Genomic DNA, 20,164 nt, shown 5'->3' on the forward strand with positions numbered 1-20,164 from the left:
GATTACCAACAAGGACCTACTGTATAGTACAGGAAACTATATTCAATATCTTGTAACAACCTATAATGGAAAAGAATCTGAAAAAGAATACAAATACATATATATAATACACTGAATCACTTTGCTGTACACCAAAAACTAACACAACATTGTAAATTAACTGTACTTCAATAAAAAGTTTTTAAAATTGAAGATAAATAAATAAAATCTTCATTTGAAATCAGATTAAAGAGAAAAGACATTCCACAGGCTTTCAGATGCAGTGCAGGTCTCTGTAAAGTGAAGTCCTGGCTGTACCTACATCATTGCCTTGCATCTCTTCAGACATCAGTGGATCCCAGCATTGGGGCCCCCGAGACTACAGCGGGTCCTTGAAGCGAGGTGGAGGGAGCAGGGGGTGACTTTCTCACAAGGCACACATACAGATGCTCGAGGCGGAATGCATTTCATACGCCTCGAAGGTGCGATGACTCTGGGTCTTACCATTTGCATCAGTGCATTCCTTCCCCCATGCTTCTTTATTCATTTAGATCGTGTGAAAACAGCTCTTCAAGACACACGGTCCCTCAAGTGACAACCTTCTGTTGAGAGCTTGGACTGCTCCTTAGGCTATAAAGTGCGTTGGACGTTCTGGGTAAACATCATGAGACCGTGATTAAAGGCCGCACATTTTGGATGAGCCCAAGTGGTGTTTGTTTTCTCTTCTACAAGGGGTGAGTGTGTGTGCCTACACGCTTCAGTGAGTCAGATTTTAAAGTTGTATCTGACCGTTCTCAGCCACATTTCTGTCTTTTCTTATATGGAATGTAAATGGGCTATCGTAAAACCGTATTTTTAAAACCCAGTGTGTTCTAACTGGCTTGGCGTGATGTTAGAAAACATCCTGGTTTCTCAAGCCCCGCTTATAGCTTCTTGTAAAGATTTTTTTTTTTTCTTGTATGTGTGGTTTGAAAAATTATTTTTATGTGGTTATTGTTGTTTGGCTGTATTTCCTTGTACATGTAGGGAGCATGTGTTTGGGGATTTTGAGGGGAGAATTTTTCTGTATTACTTTCATGAAAACATTCTTAGTCTGAAAGAAGCATCTTTGTTCTAGAGCACAGATCCACAGGGTTTTTAATTGATTATTATGAGAAGATGCTATTAGAAGTGTGTCCTACTTGAGGAAATTACCGACTTCAAAGACACCCTGACTTCAGAATCTGCATTTTCAGCTGTCCCCTGCCCTAGGTTTAGAGATGTTCACTAACTTCCGGCAACTTCCAATCACGGGAGAATTAGAGTCTGGTTATCTGGGAGGAATCATGTGAACATTAACCTGTCATTTTGCCTGTAAGGCCGTGCTAAAGGGCACTTTTGATATCTTGATCTTAAAAGAGCAGGAGAAGGTGGTCGAAAGGGAAAGGTATCATGTGCTCTGCTCACGTCGGCCCCTTGAGGGAAGCCTGCCTCTTGTCTCTGATCGTGATCCGGTCGCAAGGTTAGTTTACAGTATCTGCTCATCGTTTTCAGAGAACCGGACTGTATTTAGCAGGTGCTACCGACAGCATTTCAGATCCTTCCACGGTGGAAAATGGATTCAGTTTTCTCTGCTCGAGGGTGAGTCTGTGCGTATTACTTCGTTTCTCAAAATCATCTTGTTTGCCTTGGGCTGCGGCCAGGCCTCTCATGTGGGTGCTGTGTGCTGTGTCACATAGCTCAGGCCTCAGCGCCCGACCTTTGCTTTATCTGTCAGATCAAGGGGAGTGCGTATCAAGCAGGCGGATGGCCTTTGGGAGACTCCAGGGGGCAAAAAAAGAGTGATGTTCATGAACCTGTATTAGACAGAGCCTTTGGGCAGATTTCTTTGAGACGTGGGAGTCTAGGTGACAGGAAAAGAGAAGAGAAGCGGACGGGTAAGAGACTGCTGGGCGTTCTGAAACAGCTCCATTCGGCTGCACTCAGAAGCCTGGATAGCATTTCACGGCTGGTGGGAGCCTCACGCTGTTTCGTTGGCGCGTACGTGTGTGGGTCTGTGCTTTTGGATGTTGGTAATGTACTTAGGGCGTTTCAGCTAACAGTGCCGCTAGTTTCACCGTTTAAGTAAAAACTAGGGTTGTTTTTTTTTTTTTTAAACTGCTATCCTACTACCCAAAACCTAGTACTGTCTGGCTCTCTAACTAGGAAAAACAAACAAGCCCTTAAAAATCCTCAAGGAATCTTTCTTTGTGATCTTTTATTCCATCCAATTGAAGATGGAGGTCTTATTTAAAATAAAATTTACCATCGAACAGGAAACAGTAACCGTGGGAAGAATATAAATACACCTTTGGACTTCTCTGTTCCTTCCCTGCTCGCAGACACACACACACGCACACGCACACGCACGCACACACACGCACACCCCATACTTATACTTTGATTAAAAATAGGTAGCAAATGTCTCGCAGGGCAAACAGAAGGTACAGCGCAGTCAAGTAAGAGGTTGAATCGACATTGGAACAAGTCTTGACTTTTCATTTCACTTTCGTTTGGATACTTTTACTAACTCTCTGTGCTGGGCTTAAGGCTTTTCAAACATTCTTTGGCCCTGAGAGGGAGTTGTATAACCGTAAAACTGGAGAATCCTGGCCCTAGAATAAATGTTCCTTTAAAAACCCCAAGGACAGAAAATTGAACACAGCTGTGCAAGAGAGAAAGTGGAGGGAAAAAAGCGCCAAGCCCAGTGATGGTTCAGGGCTGTGGGCGCCCTGACCAAGTTTCCCAGGGTGCCTGGGGCTGTGGTTTCTTGATGGGGGCTGGGGAGCTTCAGTGTTCTTTTTGCAAGTTTCAGGAAAAGGTCAAGACCTTCCTTCAGAGCGGTAGGTGTCTGTGATGTGGTGAAGAGCACATCCTGGTTGTTGGTGGTGTCTTTTCCTAACCGTAGTCGTTTGTTTTCCCTGGAGAGGATAGGAGTGTCTGGTCACTTTTTGAGACGCCATTATTCCGCAAACCTCCCAGTTCCTCCTGAAAAGTAAACCTCAGAACTTAAGCGTGTGACACCAGAGTCAGAAGAGAGACAAGATTTTTGAGCCCCAGATTCTCTCACTCCTCTGGCGCACAGTCAAGAGTTTTCCAAAGAATCAAGAGCTTTGCAGCGTGGTCCTGAGAACATGGCCCTTTGTTTCTTGGTGCTCCCCTGGGATGAAAGCCGTGATATTGCCTGTCGGATGTCTGCCGGCCGGGTCCCACTGTTTGGGTGGTAGCCCACGGGTAGCCATCACCATGGACCCCAGCCTCTGTGCAACCTGGGATTAATCACTTAGCTCTTTGTCAGACCGTGTAATGATGATTCATACTTCTTCCTCTACAAGATTAGATTACTATAATTTCCATATCCTGGACTGCCCACTAGGGATTTGAAGTAATACTTGTCGGTATAGAAAGCAGGATCGTGTTTCTGGGGAGAAAGGCCTGAGCTTGCCCACTTGGCCATCATCAGAAAACATTTAGGGAGGGCCCTGTCAGGAGGCTGACTCTGGAAATCGATCCTGCCGTCCAGGTTCATCACGCAGTTCGCTTCCCTCCCTGCGCTGGTCCAGGTGCCGTGGATTTGCATAAGTGATGCTAAAAGATCAGGATGCCCGGGAGCTCGGCACTGAAATTAGTCCCCGTCTAATGAGGAAAGTCTTCCCCAAAGAGGTATGTGGAAAGAAGGTAAACTAATTCGGGCTTGTGGGATGCTCTTCCCAAAGCCAGCGGGGACCGTGATCCCAGACTGGGGGCTGCGGAGAGAGTAATGGGGGGGCGGGCCGTAAAGAAAAAAATTTTTTACTTTTAAAACAACTCTGGGTGCTCTCCCTGTAAAATAGGTATTATTCATTCCTTTCCTCCAAGGAACATTTATTGAACATTTACTATGTCTTAGGCACTGATCTGGGCACTGGAAATTAACAACCATCTACAGAACAGACAAAAATCTCTCTCCTCTTGGAATTCACGTTCTCAGGGCGCTGGTGGGGGGGGGGGGATGTAGGCTGCGTAAAGCAGAGTCAGGGACTTGGGAGAACCTGGAAGGACTCCTAAATAAGTGTCGTCCTTTGAGGGTGTATTTGCGGCTACGTTTCTTCTCTTCACTCTGATGCGGGGCACGCTCTCCATCCCACTGATGAGGTTACCAGATGTTTGCAGTAGATCCTCTGAAGGGAGTTCCCCATACACGCTACTAAGTCCACGCCGGCATAGCAAGTCTGGCAGATAACTTCAGGGTCTTTGAGGGCATCATCCACTCCAGACCGAGTCTCTATCTGAGGGAGCTGAGGGGTGACCCTGTGTTGTTATTTCCTGCCCTGCTGTCTCATTAATACTTCTCACTCCAGAAGGCCTGGCGCTCACACACTTTCTCTCTCCTTGGACCCCTTTCCATCGTCCGTATTGCACTCTTCTTTTCTTTCTCTTAATTCTCTCCCTTTTTCTTTGGTGACTGTGACACAGTGCTTTGCCTCAGAATCACAGAGTCTCAGGTTTTTAGAACCCAGTGGGGCCGTGGGAGTCAACCTAGAGCAGCAAGTTTTTGGCCTCTGGACTGACCAGGCTTTAACCTGGAGCCGTGAAATGAGAAAATATCAGAAAATGAAGTCGGTGTTTCAGACCCCAGTCAGTGGGTCCCCATATCTTTCCTTTGTTTCCTTTTCTTGAAACTTTTCAGCTTTCAGCATCATCTCTCTGCCCCAGGGGTTCCTCCCCCCTGAACTCAGCCCCCCAGCCCACGCTGCCTGCACGGCTGACACCACCTACTCACCCTGTTCTCCCACACGCAGCCGCCCAGGCGGTGCTCTCCTTCCCAACTTCGTAGCCCCGGCCCCCAAAACAAGAGTCTCTGCCTCGGCCTTAGGGTGGGAAGCCACCACGTGCGCTGCCAGGGAGCTGGCGTTCCGGATCCGCAGTGGGAGCCGCAGACACGTTTGAAGCCACCACGCGTAGTGGTTCAGTTTTATAGAATTATTGGTGCTGCGGTTCCACTTCATTACAGGATTATTAGGCTCTTGTGGGTTGGCCCAAGTGTGCAGCCATCGCTTAGAATTGTGTTTCTGGCGGAAAAGAAGGGGAATGAACGTGATAACGGAAGCCCATGGATGGGGAGATGGCACGCGCTGTGCTCCCACCCAGGGCCGCGTGGGGTGTCGGACTGTGTCGAGGCTGGGAGACCGTGGCTGCAGAGAAAGCACCCCCGTCCTTCCTGTCCCCGGCGTACCTCTGAGGTCTGGAGTTTGCCCCTGGTTCTCCTTTGTGCATCTCGGCGCAGAGACGCACCTTTACACGGCCCCCCAGGAGGACCGCAGAAGCTTTGCGTTTTCACGCAGGAGTCAGGGCTGTCTGTCCCCTCTTGGTGTTTGGGGTCAGCCAAGGGAACCACTTTTGGTGCTAACCTTTGTGATGTCAAGCCCTCGTGGAAAGGATCAAGCGTCTGGGTCTGCTTCCGTGTCCGAGTACCTCCCTCCACCGGCTGGAGCCCTCCAAGCCCGTGTTCCCTTTGAGAAGCCAGCTCTGCGTTTCTGCCATGCGATGAATTCACAGCAGTCCCATACTCTTAGATGCATAGCAGCCTAAACAGAGCATGTCACTCTTGGTACGTCTCCCGTTACTCTCAGGACTCAGCGTGGTGTCCAGGAATGCAATGCTGGTCCAGCCCTGTGAGAGGCTGTATCCCCTCCCTGCAGCCAGGACTCATAAAACACGGGCCAAGCTCCCTCCCTGGCAAACTCACATTTCATCTGGACCTTGAGGCCAGCGGTTCTGTTCGTGCTGAGCGTTGGTTCTCCACCCATCGCTCTTGAAGCAGCAGCATGGGAGAGAAGAGCTGGCCTGCTCATCTGGTGCTCAAGCCAGTGACCTATACGTGACCTTGGAGCTCGAAATATTGTCATCCAGACCACTGAAGCTCTCCCTGAGCTTTGAGAGGGAGAGACAGACAGACAGAGAGACAGAGAGACAGAGATTGATTGATTTAGACTGTCTGGGGGAGGGTGATTTATTGGTTGAAAAATATTGTTAACCAACGATAATATCCCCCCTTTTGCTTTCTTTAAACCTACCCAGCGGTTAACATTTATCCGTCCGTGGTGCAGGCAGCCCAAGCTCAGACTCACAGGGGTGTATTAGTGTAGGTGTTAGGAGACGATCAGGTACGTTCTGGTCTTCACTCGCAGATGTCAAAATCCCGAGTTTATGGAGAAAAAGAAAAAGAAAAGGATTCCAAGTCCGGTTCCCAAGTCTATGGAGAAAAAGAAAAGGATTCCAAGTCTGGTACCGTCGTAGCAGAGTTGAGGACAGAACTCAGACCCTCGTGCTCGCTGTTCTTATCCCCTGGAGATGAGCAGCTTAAACAGATACGTCTCCTGATCGCTCGAGCTCACCGCCTCTTAGAAAGCAGAACTTTGCAGGAGGCGGGAGCAGTCAGGCGGAGAGCTCTGTTGTCTTGCTTTCCCTGCACCGATGCCCTGACGTCCTCCTTCCTTCGGAAACGGGGGCTTCACGGAGGGAAAGCGGGAAGAGGGGGCTTCTGCCCAAAAGCACGTGAGTGGGCTCCAGCTGCTTCACTTTCTGCTTCTAAACTGGGGAGCCACTTTCTTGTCCCTTTCTAACTTCAGAGGGATATTAAGAATCGATGAGTCACACCTGGAGAAAAAGAGGCGCATGTTGTCGCTGAATTAAAATGAGAAAAAGAGATCTGAGGGCATGTCCCAGACATTCATTGCGTGTGTGGAGTGGCGGACCCTCCTGGGTTCTGTGGATTCAGAGACAGATGGAGCCCCTGCCCTGTGGACACGAACAGTCTAGAGGTTGGAAATCATAGACCATGTCAGGAAGGGCTCATCGGGAAAGGACGATGAGGGGTTTTCGAAGTGACAAGGGAGGGAAGGCGTTCCGAGACCAGCCTGGACCCAGCAGCCCTGGTCAGTGCGGTTTCTCGTGGTCACCTACTGGGGGAGGGACGGTGGGCCATATGGCTGAAGAGGTGGGAAGGGGCCAGGTCACAGAGGTAGTAGGGACTTTGGACTTTACCCACCAGGCCGGCCATTCTCACCCTCTGTTTGTCACCAGCACACGGACGCCGCCTGATACCCACGCGTGTCACAGGCTCCTGGGTGTATCCAAATGTGAGGCTGGCAAAAGCAAGACATGAAAACCCTTTCTAGTCGTCACACCACTCTCAGCGGTACGTCCGTAGAAGTCAGTCAGCACAGATCTCGGTCCGTGTGAGATCATCTCTGGGGCAGGTGCAGTTGCCCACGTATTTATTTGTAGCCCGGTCCCTTTTCCCTTCTGATGAGCATCTGCACACGAGAGGGTGAAAGTGACTCTTTTACAGGAACGTGCTTACATTTACTACTCAAGAACATCACTTGCAAAAGCTCGTCACGTGAGCCTCCGTCCGTGAGAAGGGACTGGCACCAGGGGGCGGTGCGAGCGGGCTCCGCGCGGAGACCTGCGGGCACGGCTGCTTGCGAGGTTTCCGCCGGGCGTGCTGCAGCCGAGCCTGGGCGGTTGAGATGCGTCTGGAAGGCGCGGGGAGGATGGGCTTGGGGAGGTGTCGGTGGAGGACGGAGGGGCCGTGGAGGCTCTTGCAGCAGTCCTGGCGAGAGGCCGTTGAGAGCAGGGATGGGGGAGGGCAGGCGGGGAGGACCCCAGGCAGCAAGATGTGGTCACGGCTGCGAGGTGAGGGCCGAGCGCAGCCAGGAGAACGGGAGCCGTCGAGACAGGAGGATCGCGGCAGAACTCACTCTGGGACGGGTGGAGACCTCGTGCCGCCGGAAGTGGTCAGAGAGTGTCAGACGCCGCCGGCCAGAGGCCAAGTCCACCGGCGGGCTCCGTGGTGGGGGAGCAGGTCCTGGGATGCAGAGGGAGCTGGAGTCCAATTGTAAACCTGTTGCGGGAGCCTGTGGCTTCTGGGGCTGGAGGGGACAGTGGTCACGGACGATGAGTGAAGGGGAGAGAGGAAGAAGGTGGGCACGGGCTGGGAGGCGGAGGTAGGCTGGAAGAACTTGGGGGCGGAGATGAGAGAGGCGGGAGCATAGATGTTCTTGGGCTTGTGCTCCCCGCCTAAGGTGAACTGAAGAGAAGCTTCATCTCATCTCTGCCGTGGCCTTCCCCAGGGCTGATCCTTTCTAGCACGGAAGGCCAGCGTGAGTGACCCCCAGGAGGGCCAGTTCAGGATGTTCGGATCTAAGTTTTATGCTATAGCATCTGAGAGGACAAAGGATACTGAAGCATCCTCAGATGACCTGTCCCAGTACTTGGAAGGCCGAACTCTGGTCTTGTCCTTTTATTTTCAAGAATGACACCTCCAAGACTGTAGAACTCTAGAGCTGAAAAACCTGTTTGCTGTATTTGTAGTAGGATGAAATGTTGAGAGGACCCGGTCTCTTCCCTTTCTGAAGAGTTGTTTTCTTACTGTTTCTCAAGTGTCGATCGTGTTTGGCGGTGGATTGAACTGCGGAAAATGAAGGGGAGGGATCCTGTTCTTTGACTGGCCCTAGGCATTAGAGATGCTCTTTTCAGTATCCGGACAACCTGCCAAGTAAACATGTTTAATTGGAAAGCAATGCTCTCCTTTTCTTACTCTGTATCAAATATTTTACTTTGGGGCCATGACTTCCCTTCTTGTAGGGGAAAAGAAACATTTCCAATTCGGATTTCTTAAGATGGCCTTGATGACAGGCAAATCTACGTAGATTTACTCAAAGTACAATTATGGTAAGTAACCCAGTTACAGATGGGTTACATTTGGAAGTTTCACTTGAAGTCGATTTTTTTTTAGTGTTTAGACTTAATTTTGAGATAATTATAGATTCGGATGCGGTTGTAAGACTTGCTACAGAGAGAGCCTGTGTACCTTTTACCCATTTTCCCCCAATGGTAACATCTGGCAGAACTAGAAATCGACATCATCACCAGGATATTGGCTTTGATGCAGAGTCAGTAGAACAGGAGAAGGATCCCTCATGCTGGCCTCTTGTAGCCCCGTCACCGCATCCCTAACCTCTGATGTGCCTCCCACGTCTACGATGTTATCTTTCAGGAATGTGGTATAAGTGCAGTCACACAGCATGTAAACTTTGGGGACTGGCATTCTTTCACTCAGCGCAATTCCCTGGATATTCATCCGGTGGATCTTTATTCCTTATTTTTTATTCTTTATTCTTATATCCTTATTCTTTATTATTATATCTTTATTCTTTATTCTTCTTTTTCAAGATTGCTCTAGCTATTCTAAGGCCTGCACCTCTTCCTATAAATTTTAGAATAAGCTTGTCTTTATCTACCAAAATCCTTCCGGGCACGTTGATAGAAATTGCATTAAATCTACAGATCGTTTTGGGGAGAACTGACATCTTTACCGTGTGGACTCTTCCAACCCATGAACACAGTGTATGTGTATTTGTTTAGTTAGGTCTCCTTGGATGTCTTTCATCAGCCTTTTATAATTTTCAGCATACAGATCCTGTACATGTTTAGTTAAGTTTATGTCTATTTTTTTGTCATGATTGTAAAAAGCATTGTGTTTTAATTTTGGTTTCCACATGTTCATTGTTTATTATAAAACAGGTACCATACAATGTAGTTTCTCTTGAGATCAATATCATAAGTAGTCATGGTTTCTAGATTAACCCACAAAAGCCAGATTAAAAGTCATACTGGGGGCTTCCCTGGTGGCGCAGTGGTTGAGAGTCCGCCTGCCGATGCAGGGGACGTGGGTTTGTGCCCCGGTCCGGGAAGATCCCACATGCCGCGGAGCGGCTGGGCCCGTGAGCCATGGCCGCTGAGCCTGCGCGTCCGGAGCCTGTGCTCCGCAACGGGAGAGGCCACGACAGTGAGAGGCCCGCGTACCGCAAAAAAAAAAAAAAAAAAAAAAGTCATACTGAAGCTGATACAATGAAGTCACTAGAAAGAATGGTAGACTACCATATGGTTATTATACTACTAGTATTAAATAATAGCAAATGAGAAATAGTTACTTATCAAATATCTCGGAGAGGTCTAAGTCTAGTTCTTAATTTATAACATGTGATGTTCCGTTTTCTTCATGGGTATATCATTAAATCTACTCTCATGCATATCAGTTCTGATTACTGTCAAGTTTTTGGGAAGAAGTATGTATGACAAGAATTTCCTGATTTCACGATATAAGAAAAAAAAAGAAAAATGGAAGAAAGTATTTAAACAGATTGCGCAGGTAGAATTAACTGGACTTTGAACAAAGACAAGAAGCAAGTATGAAAGAAGCAGCCTCGGAGAATTATTCTACTAGACTCCAGTGCATTAAGCTAGGCCAGTTTGATGCTGCAGGGACCAGTAACCTCAGAGGCATCCAAAAGTTAGATGTTTCTTTTGTGGGAATGAATCTTTTTTAGGAAAACAACAAAAATCAAAAAACCCTGCATTGTTGCAGTAACAGTGTTATCTTTTCTTGAAAGAAAGACCCAGATAGTCAACTGTTTCATGGAAGTTTTTATTTATTTCTACCCTGCTTGCTCCAGGAAGAATGTAAAGCAGCTTATATAAATATATAAAACAAGATCAAATAAAATTAAAAAGGAGTAGAAAGCAAAATTGGTCAAAGGGAAAATAAGGTGAGGGCCAGGACAGAGATTAGGAAGTGACTGTGAAGTTTTGCTTGTCTGCTTGAGGTGAGTAAACAATGTGGCTTGGACAAATTGTCTTTTTTTTTTTTAATTTTATTTAATTTTTTTTAAAATTTTATTTAATTTAATTTTTATACAGCAGGTTCTTATTAGTCATCCATTTTATACATATCATTGTATACACGTCAATCCCAATCTCCCAATTCATCACACCACCATCCCCCCGGCCTCTTTCCCCCCTTGGTGTCCATACGTTTGTTCTCTACATCTGTGTCTCAGTTTCTGCCCTGCAGACCAGTTCATCTGTAACCATTTTTCTAGTTTCCACATATGGGCGTTAATATGTGATATTTGTTTTTCTCTGACTTTCTTCACTCTGTATGACAGTCTCTAGATTCATCCACGTCTCTACAAATGACCCAATTTCATTCCTTTTTATGGCTGAGTAATATTCCATTCTGTATATGTGCCACATCTTCTTTATCCATTCGTCTGGCGATGGGCATTTAGGTTGCTTCCATGACCTGCTGTTGTAAATAGCACTGCAGTGAACATTCACCTCACACCAGTTAGAATGGGCATCATCAGAAAATCTACAAACAGCAAATGCTGGAGAGGGTGTGGAGAAAAGGGAACCCTCCTACACTGTTGGTGGGAATATAAGTTGGTGCAGCCACTATGGAGAACAGTATGGAGGTTCCTTAGAAAACTAAAAATAGAATTACCATATGACCCAGCAATCCCACTCCTGGGCATATACCCTGAGAAAACCATAATTCAAAAAGACACGTGCACCCCAGTGTTCATTGCAGCACTATTTACAATGGACAAATTGTCTCTAACCCTTGAGCAAAACATGAAGCCAGTGTTTTTGGTTTTAGTTTTTTTTAACATCTTTATTGGAGTATAATTGCTTTATAATGGTGTGTTAGTTTCTGCTTTATAACAAAGTGAATCAGTTATACATATACATATGTCCCCTATCTCTTTCCTCTTTTGTCTCCCTCCCTCCCACCCTCCCTATCCCACCCCTCTAGGTGGTCACAAAGCACCGAGCTGATCTCCCTGTGCCATGCGGCTGCTTCCCACTAGCTATCTATTTTACGTTTGCTAGTGTATATATGTCCATGCCACTCTCTCACTTTGTCCCAGCTTACCCTTCCCCCTCCCCACATCCTCAAGTCCATTCTCTAGTAAGTCTGTGTCTTTATTCCCGTCTTACCCCTAGGTTCTTCATGACCTTTTTTTTTTCCTTAGATTCCATATATATGTGTTAGCATATGGTATAATTCAAAAAGAGTCATGTACCAAAATGTTCATTGCAGCTCTATTTACAATAGCCCGGAGATGGAAGCAACCTAAGTGTCCATCATCGGATGAATGGATAAAGAAGATGTGGCACATATATACAATGGAATATTATTCAGCCATAAAAAGAAACGAAATTGAGTTATTTGTAGTGAGGTGGATGGACCTAGAGTCTGTCATACAGAGTGAAGTAAGTCAGAAAGAGAAAAACAAAGCCGGTGTTTAATCATGAAGGCTGCCCAGGGTATCTGCCGTCTTTCACCTGGCCACCGGACTGTCTGTCTAGAAGGAGGCGTCGTCCTGCAGGGTTAATTAATGACAGGAATTCAGATCGTGCTTGGGCGGCCTCTGCTGACTGAAGCAGCTGCTGTTCTGAGAGCTAACAGCCGGGTACCTGCCCCCGGGGGCGGTGCAGAGCCTTGGCCCAGCCCAGAGTTCTGAACTTTGTGCTTTATATTGAAGTCAGGATGATCCAGACGTTCTGTTATGCTTCCCAGCGACAAGGACACCCACAGGTGTAAGGATTTTTGTAGGCAGAGTTGCAACAGTAGTTTGAGTATCTAAAAAACATAAATAGGGCTTCCCTGGTGGCGCAGTGGTTGAGAGTCCACCTGCCGATGCAGGGGACACAGGTTCGTGCCCCGGTCCGGGAGGATCCCACGTGCCGCGGAGCGGCTGGGCCCGTGAGCCATGGCCACTGAGCCTGCGCGTCCGGAGCCTGTGCTCCGCAACGGGAGAGGCCCCAACAGTGAGAGGCCCGCGTACCGCAAAATAAATAAATAAAAGTAAAAAACATAAATAGCCTTTTAACAAGTGCTTGTGCTTGATGGTTCTTCCCCGCCCTGCCCATTAGTTACGTTTCTTCTGGTCTTTGAGTGAATTGAGCAGCCTGAGATCCATCTGAAGACAGATCCATCCATTCAGAGCGTGGTCTTTGGTTTTAAGGCAAAACCTTTGTGTTGTTTTAGAGAAATTACTTCCAGCACAATTCTGTCTTCCGATGACTCATTTTCTATTGGAAATTCTCTTGTTGGAAGTGGGAAGAAACCCACAGATGTCTACACAACTTGCAAACTTGTAAAGAGGTGTGTGCCTTTATAGCAAACTGTTTATACGTGTATAGGTGTGTTACTTCCTTTTTGAGAGTCTATATCTGAGCTGGTTATGTGTTCTTTTATACCCCAAAGACTAGAATTAGAAAAACGTTTGCCCAGTCAGTTCCGTATTGTTGTAGCCCGTTCGGGAGATTGCTGGTGCATTTTTAGTTTCTCTGTAAAACAAGCTGAAAGACAATGTGACAGTTCTCATTGCATTTGAAATTGCTGCTGGCCAGGCCTGTTGCAACAGCTGGTGGGCGCCTCTGAGTTTCAGGAGCTATTTCTGGTGGATGATCTGGGATCAAGGCTCTCCAGTTCAGGCCATAAAAGGCCCGTCCCATGTGGAGCTGCTCCACTGCTTCTGACGGCGTCCTCAGAGGCTGAAGTGTCCTCAGGTTTTGCTTGGATTTACCCAGGAATGGATGGCCACACCAAGGCCAGATTGCGGAAGTTCAGTGTCAGGGGCACCAGGGGACCGACAGCTTCAAAAAGAAGACACTTGTTGATAATACTTTGGCGATCTTTTTTCAGGGAAACTTTTGGGATGTAGCCTTCACCTGTTTACTGCACTTGCCACCCAAACGCCATTTGGAAAGCACCGTTCTATATTTATCCTCTTCTGAATCATCACTTCTGATAGATGCAGTTGCCTTGTTTGCATTGTGATACTTGGTTTTGTACAGTGTTCCCTGGGCTCACTTTTGATATTTTGCTTTTTGTTTAGAATTTGAAAGTAGTATTCATTGAAAGGAGACGCAAAGAAAATACTTGAGGACAGCCAAAGCCGAATTAGAGGATATAACGTGTTTTGTTTTGTTTATTTTTTAATTAGAAAAATAAGGAATTACAGAGTGATTTTTTTCCCCCTTTAACTTAGAGGAACAAGGATTATACAGAAATTTGAAGTAAGTGAAAAACCTTCCTATAAATCTAAACGCAGTTGTTTTTTCTTAAGTGTCATCTGTCTGAGCATGCCTCCTAAGGATTTGTTGATTTCAAACACTGGAATGTTCCTGCCAGTATGTGCTAGTAATTGCATACTCCTCTGAGTACCCTTGGGCATGTTTTTTGGTTTTGGAATGATTGGGGGTTTTTTCTTAAAAACAAAAGAACTTACTTTATGGTACAGCGAAGTTGGTACTAACAATTTCGTCAATAGAATCTAGAAGGTACCTCCTGTCTGAATGTTAGCACTTGAAGCCTTGGAATTAAAAGCATGATACACAATACACAGTACTTCAGTCGTTGTATCACAGGTATGAGGTTGACGTTCAGAAGGGCAAGTTTTATTTCGCGCCTATCATGAACCCCCGGGGAAGCGTAAATCACCAGCGATCCTTTTGTGTGATCTTTGTTTTAGGGTTCTTTACCTTGACTCGGATTCTTTAAGCTTGATTTATAGAACTTCTTATGTTCCAGAATTTATTTATTTTTTAATCTCACTTTAGTTTCTAGATTTGGGGCTCTATTTCAGTTTTTAATTCTCCAAGAAAATAATGTCATATCATTCTTGTAAAGCCCTAGAGACAGCTGTCGTCTCTCTGTAACGTAGCTTTTGGTGATTTGCTTGTGCTGAAAAAAACGTGGTTTCTTTGATTTTTTTCTTTTGTTTGTTTGTTTTTGTTTTCGTTTTATTTCTTTCTTTATTTTAAAGATGGTTTCTGCATACTGTGTCAGATGGACCAGTAGGGGCAGTCATTATTTTTATCAGGTAGAAAAACAGAATATTTATAGAGATGAACCTCATCGGTGAATACTGCCGTGGTTCTCAACCAGCTAGCGTGCCACAACCCTAGGGGCATTTGGAAATGCTTGGGGTGATTCTGTTTTTCATAATAACTACAGCTGACGTTTGGGGGGATGTGGCTAAAATTATTAATGCCTTGTAATATGGGACAGTCCCCTGTGGTAGAGCATGGCCCTGGCCAAAATGCTGGTGGTGTCCCCCGCTGAGAAAAACTGCAGGGTATCAATGATTCCCTCGATCCCAGGGAGAAGCATCAATAAACTAGGCCTATAGGGTTGCCTCTTCTCACCAGCCCAGGAGAAGTCTTGGGAAGCCAAGCAGTGGGGTGTCCTGCCAGGAGAGATCATCCTTGTCTCTCCCTGAGAAGGTGGCACAGATGGGCAGAGAGAGGCCGTTGGCTCATCTTGTTTCCCCCTGTCGGGCCCGGGACCGTGCTCGTCATCTCCCGGGGACACGCTAACTCTAGTGCCCCGAGCACACTGTTCCAAGCAAAATTCGGTCAGAGCACCCAGCTTACATTACTTGCACTCAACACACACACACAGATACCCTTGCTTGTACTGGGGGACATCCTGTTTCTTGGTCACCACACCACTGCACGATTTTGAACTTCAATTCAGCATAAACACCTTTGGCAACACCTGAGGTCATTTAAAATTTTACAATTCAGAAATTGTATCCAAAGAAAAGGGCTTTTGCAAGGCTGTCCGGAGAGCTGCAGCGTTCAGGGTCAGAGGCTGCAGAGAGCTGTGGGGAGGGACCACCAGAGGCGTCTCTTCATTGCTGGTGTACAAAGGAAGTCATCTTCTCACTCCAGGGCGGCCTGGGCTTTTAGGGTACTCGCTGTTTTGTATTAACACACTGATCTTGGGGCCTCACTGTGACCAGGAGAATTCCCCGATCCGGACCTTTCCTGCACTTCCAGCCTCCTTTTTTTATAGCTCTGAACCAGAAGCCCCTTTGTCACCCTCCCCACAGGTCGCCAAGGTGGCTAAGTCTGTGTCTGAAAGGAAGCGCTTGCCCCCCACCTCCTCGAGAGCTTCCCAGTCCCTTTACCTGGATGAGTGCGTCGCCCTTAATGGATCCTTCTGCCCCAGGCTCTCCGCCGTGCGTCCATCCTCAGAATGACCTTGCTAAAACCAAGATGGGAGCAAAAGCCAAACGTGCATAGTTTCCCACTGATGAGAGGCTGAAGCCCAGCTCCCCAGCCTCCCCCTCAGGGCCTTTCGTGCCACTATCTTTGCTGGGCCCCCCTCCCTGAAATGTTCTGCCTTCCCTTGCTTGCCAGGGAAGTGATTTTTTTTTTTTTTTTTTTTTTTTTTTTGCGGTACGTGGGCCTCTCACTGTTGTGGCCTCTCCCATTGCGGAGCACAGGCTCCGGACGCGCAGGCTCAGCGGCCATTGCTCATGGGCCCAGCCGCTCCGCGGCATGTGGGATCTTCCCAGACCGGGGCTCGAACCCGTGTCCCCTGCATCGGCAGGCGGACTCTCAACCACTGCGCCACCAGGGAAGCCCCAGGGAAGTGATCTTAAATGAGATTTTCCGGGAAGCCTCCTCTGACCTTCTGCCTCTGGGTTCCGGGACCTTGACTGTGCTTTAGCCCACAGGGCCCTGGCACCGTGTCCCAGGCTCCCTTCCTCGGTAGGGGTGCCCAACAAGGCACCTGGGTCCCAGCCCCCGTGCGGCCCCAGGATCTAGCCCGAGCCCACTGCACAATGGCTGTTCCACAGGTGTGAGTTGCTAGAGTTGAATGCATTGAGATCACCTGTGGATTCTTCATGTCGAGAAACTTAACTGAGCTCCATAAAATACTTTTGCTGTTGTTATATATTATTCACGACAGAAGTGGGTGTTCAGTGTTAATAAGTGCTGTGTTTTTTTCCCATATCTCATAACGCAAGCAGAAAGACTTGTCCTCCTATGACAAGCCTGTTGGGGTTTCTGTATATGTGCTTTTGCCAACAGAGGAAATTAAGGTGCATGCGATGAAATCAGCCCCTTCATTATTGGAGCTTTGCCGAAAATGAAGAAACTCGTCTCGTGCTGTGAGTTGATTTAGGTACTTTTCCCGAGAATTAAGCTTCATCCCTACGGTGAAACGTCCCTGGGTGGTTTGCACTGCTGACCTTGGAAGGGGGTGCAGCACCTGGGTGTGGGTTCAAAGAGATCTCCGTCTCACTTTGTCATGGCCACGCCCTGATGCAGGAGGTTTTCAAAGTGTATTCACCTGGTAACTTGCTTATTCTCTTCTGAAAGTTTATCCTTTAATCCCAAGCAAGTTCATAACCTATTTCTAACCGGCTTTTGTATGCATAGAGTCGAAAAAAGTGCTTTCCTATTTGCTGTGGGATCATCGACTTGCCCGTGTCCCAGCCCCATGTCAGCACGTAGTGCGTTGAGTGTTTCACCTCAATATCACACACCTGTGTGCAGATCTCCCGGTCCGATGCATGTTTCCCGTCCTTGGTGAACTCATTCCCTACCGGGGTTCAGACGTGGACATAACATAGCTGTTACCCAAGTAGGCTGGAAGGGATGAACAAAAACAACATCATTACTGTGTGCCAGGCTCAAAGCCACGCTCTTTCCCTGCATGATCTCAAGTTTTACAAAGACCCCTGAGAAGAAACAGTATCATTATCCCCGTTCTACAGAGGAAAAAACCTGAGGCCTGGGGAGGCTCGCCCTAGGGCACATACCACGGGGTCAAGGTAGAGCTGGATTTGAACTCAGATCTGTCTCATTTCAATGCCTGTGTTCACAACCACTGCTTTAAACCAGCTCATCCCAGACTTCAGGGGCATCACCTGCCGTCTTGTTAACGTGCAAGAGCTTGTAATGTGTGATTGGCTAGGTCTGGGGTAGCTAGAGAGTCAGCAGGCCAGAGCCCACGTGACACTGACGCCTCTGGTCTGAGGACCGGCTTTGAGTAGCTGGTTGTAAACTACTCTCAAGATGGAGGCAACCAGGTCGGATGGCGGTTTGAAGGAGGCTTCTTCCCGGGAAAGAGGTGATTCTGCTCCTCCGTGCTTTTTGTGCCATCCCTCCCCATGCTTTGCTTGCACAGTTGCCCCTGTTTCTCTCGTTTCCACGTCTACCTTTCTCCTGGTTCCTTCTCCTCGCGTTGAAGACATACTCAGGTTTCCTGCATCCTAAGTAAAACTTGTCCTGACCTCAAGCTATCCCCTCTTTCTTTCTTTTTTTTTTTTTTTTTTTTGCGGTACGCGGGCCCCTCGCCGCCGCGACCTCTCCCGCTGCGGAGCACAGGCTCCGGACGCGCAGGCTCAGCGGCCATGGCTCACGGGCCCAGCCGCTCCGCGGCATGTGGGATCCTCCCGGACCGGGGCGCAAACCCGCGTCCCCTGAATCGGCAGGCGGACCCTCAACCACTGCGCCACCAGGGAAGCCTATCCCCTCTTTCTTTCACCACCCATTCACTCCTCCACAGCCCCAGGTGCACGGAGCTCTTTCTCCCTCCGAGACCTGCTTCATCTCCCCGCTGCTTTGACCTCGCTGAGCATTCCTTCTGAGCTGCTCTCTCTGAGGATCCCATCTCGGTTGTAGTAAAGTTTCGAGACTCTGGCCTCAGCACTAAGCTTCACCAGACTGCTGTGTGCTTGGACCATCCTCTTGCCTTTCTTTTCTTTTCTTTTTTTTTTTTTTTAAGATGTTGGGAGGGGTAGGAGTTTATTAATTAATTAATTATTTTTTGCTGTATTGGGTCTTCGTTTCTGTGCAAGGGCTTTCTCTGGTTGTGGCAAGCAGGAGCCACTCTTCATCGCGGCGCGCGGGCCTCTCACTATCGCGGCCTCTCTTGTTGCGGAGCACAGGCTCCAGACGCGCAGCCTCAGTAGTTGTGGCTCACGGGCCTAGTTGCTCCGTGGCATGTGGGATCCTCCCAGACCAGGGCTCGAACCTGTGTCCCCTGCATTAGCAGGCAGATTCTCAACCACTGTGCCAGCAGGGAAGCCCCGGTTGCCTTTATTTTCTAAATCATTTTCTGTCTCTTCATTTGTACAGCTCACCTTCTTAGGGTCCACGTTAAGATAAAAATTCTTGTGCTATTCGTTATACGTTGAGTTAATTATATGACCTGTCCATTTCAGGTGGAATATATTCACTTGGATTTCAGACCTTATTTTCTTGCTATGTTAGGGTCTATATCCCATATCCACAGTATTGCTAGAATTATGCATAAAGACGAACAATGAGTGTCTGACCCAATTTGTGAACTGTTTTTTTAAAATTTATTTCTTATTGAGGTAACATTGGTTTATAATATTTTGTGTTTCATGTGTACAATATATTTCAACTTCTGTATACTCTATAGCATGCTCACCACCAAAAATTTAGTTTCCGTCCATCACCATACCCGTTTCACCCTCCCCGCTCCTCCCCTTCTGGCAACCACTACTCTGTTCTTGTATCTATGTGTTTATTTTTGTTTGGTTTGATTATTTATTTTGTTTTTATATTCCATATATGAGTGAAATCATATTGTTTTTTTCTCCATCTGCCTTATTTCACTGAGTGTAATACCCTCAGGTCCACCTGAGTTTTCACATATGGCAAGATTTCATGCTTTTTTATGGCTGGGTAGTATTCCATTGTATGTTTGTGTTTGTGTGTATGTGTATCACATTTTCTTTCTCCATTCATCCATTTATGGACACCTAGGTTGTTTCTATATCTTGGCTATTGTGAATAATGCCACAGTGAACAGAGGGGTGCATATATCTTTCGAATTAGTGTTTTCACATTCTTTAGATAAATACCCAGAAGTGTGATAGCTGGATTACAGGGTAAATCTGTTCTTAATTTTTGAGGACTCTCCATACTGTTTTGTATAGTGGCTGCACCAGTTTACATTCCCACCCAGTATGTAAGGGGTGAACTCTGTTTCGGTCAGTGAGAGGCTTCTTGTTTCTTTCTGACTTTTCAGTTAGGTTCTGAGTATGGAAAGTAGGCAGAAATCTCAGGCTCAGATATATGCAGTCACTGAACAGAAAGATCATATTGATACCTTTATATTTTTAAGATTTCAAATACTTTAAGTATTCTACGCCCTGGTCTTTTCGTACATTCTGAAAGTACTGTATCTAATTTTATCTCATTTAACCAAAAATTTAAAATAGACACGTATTGTACTTGGACACACGTTATACACTGAACAACGACACACAAGCCACTCCAGCCAAACCCAAGTAGGAAAGCAATTGGTTTTCAGTAGTAGCTTAAAATGTATGGAATTAAGAAATCAGTTATGAAAGGGAAAATAACTTCTGAAAGTTTTAGTCCTGTTTTTGCATACGGATTTTCTTAGAGAAAGAGTTTTTTAAAATTGAAGCTGATATTTCAGCTTACCATGTGCTAGGATGGTCACCAAATTCAGCTGTATTCATTTAAT

The 20,164-nt window shown here is 46.9% G+C and overlaps 1 protein-coding gene across 1 annotated transcript in view; it reads left to right on the forward strand.

Moving 5' to 3' along the window:
* The window catches only part of SVIL (supervillin), a 234,683-nt gene that overhangs the window by 69,624 nt on the left and 144,895 nt on the right, over positions 1-20,164 (forward strand). The window contains exon 3 of the mRNA XM_049706465.1: positions 531-713. The gene's annotated coding sequence lies outside the window, so the exon portion shown is untranslated. The remainder of the gene's footprint in view (positions 1-530; positions 714-20,164) is intronic.

Source organism: Orcinus orca, chromosome 2 (assembly GCF_937001465.1).
Source record: "Orcinus orca chromosome 2, mOrcOrc1.1, whole genome shotgun sequence".
Lineage (NCBI taxonomy): Eukaryota > Metazoa > Chordata > Mammalia > Artiodactyla > Delphinidae > Orcinus > Orcinus orca.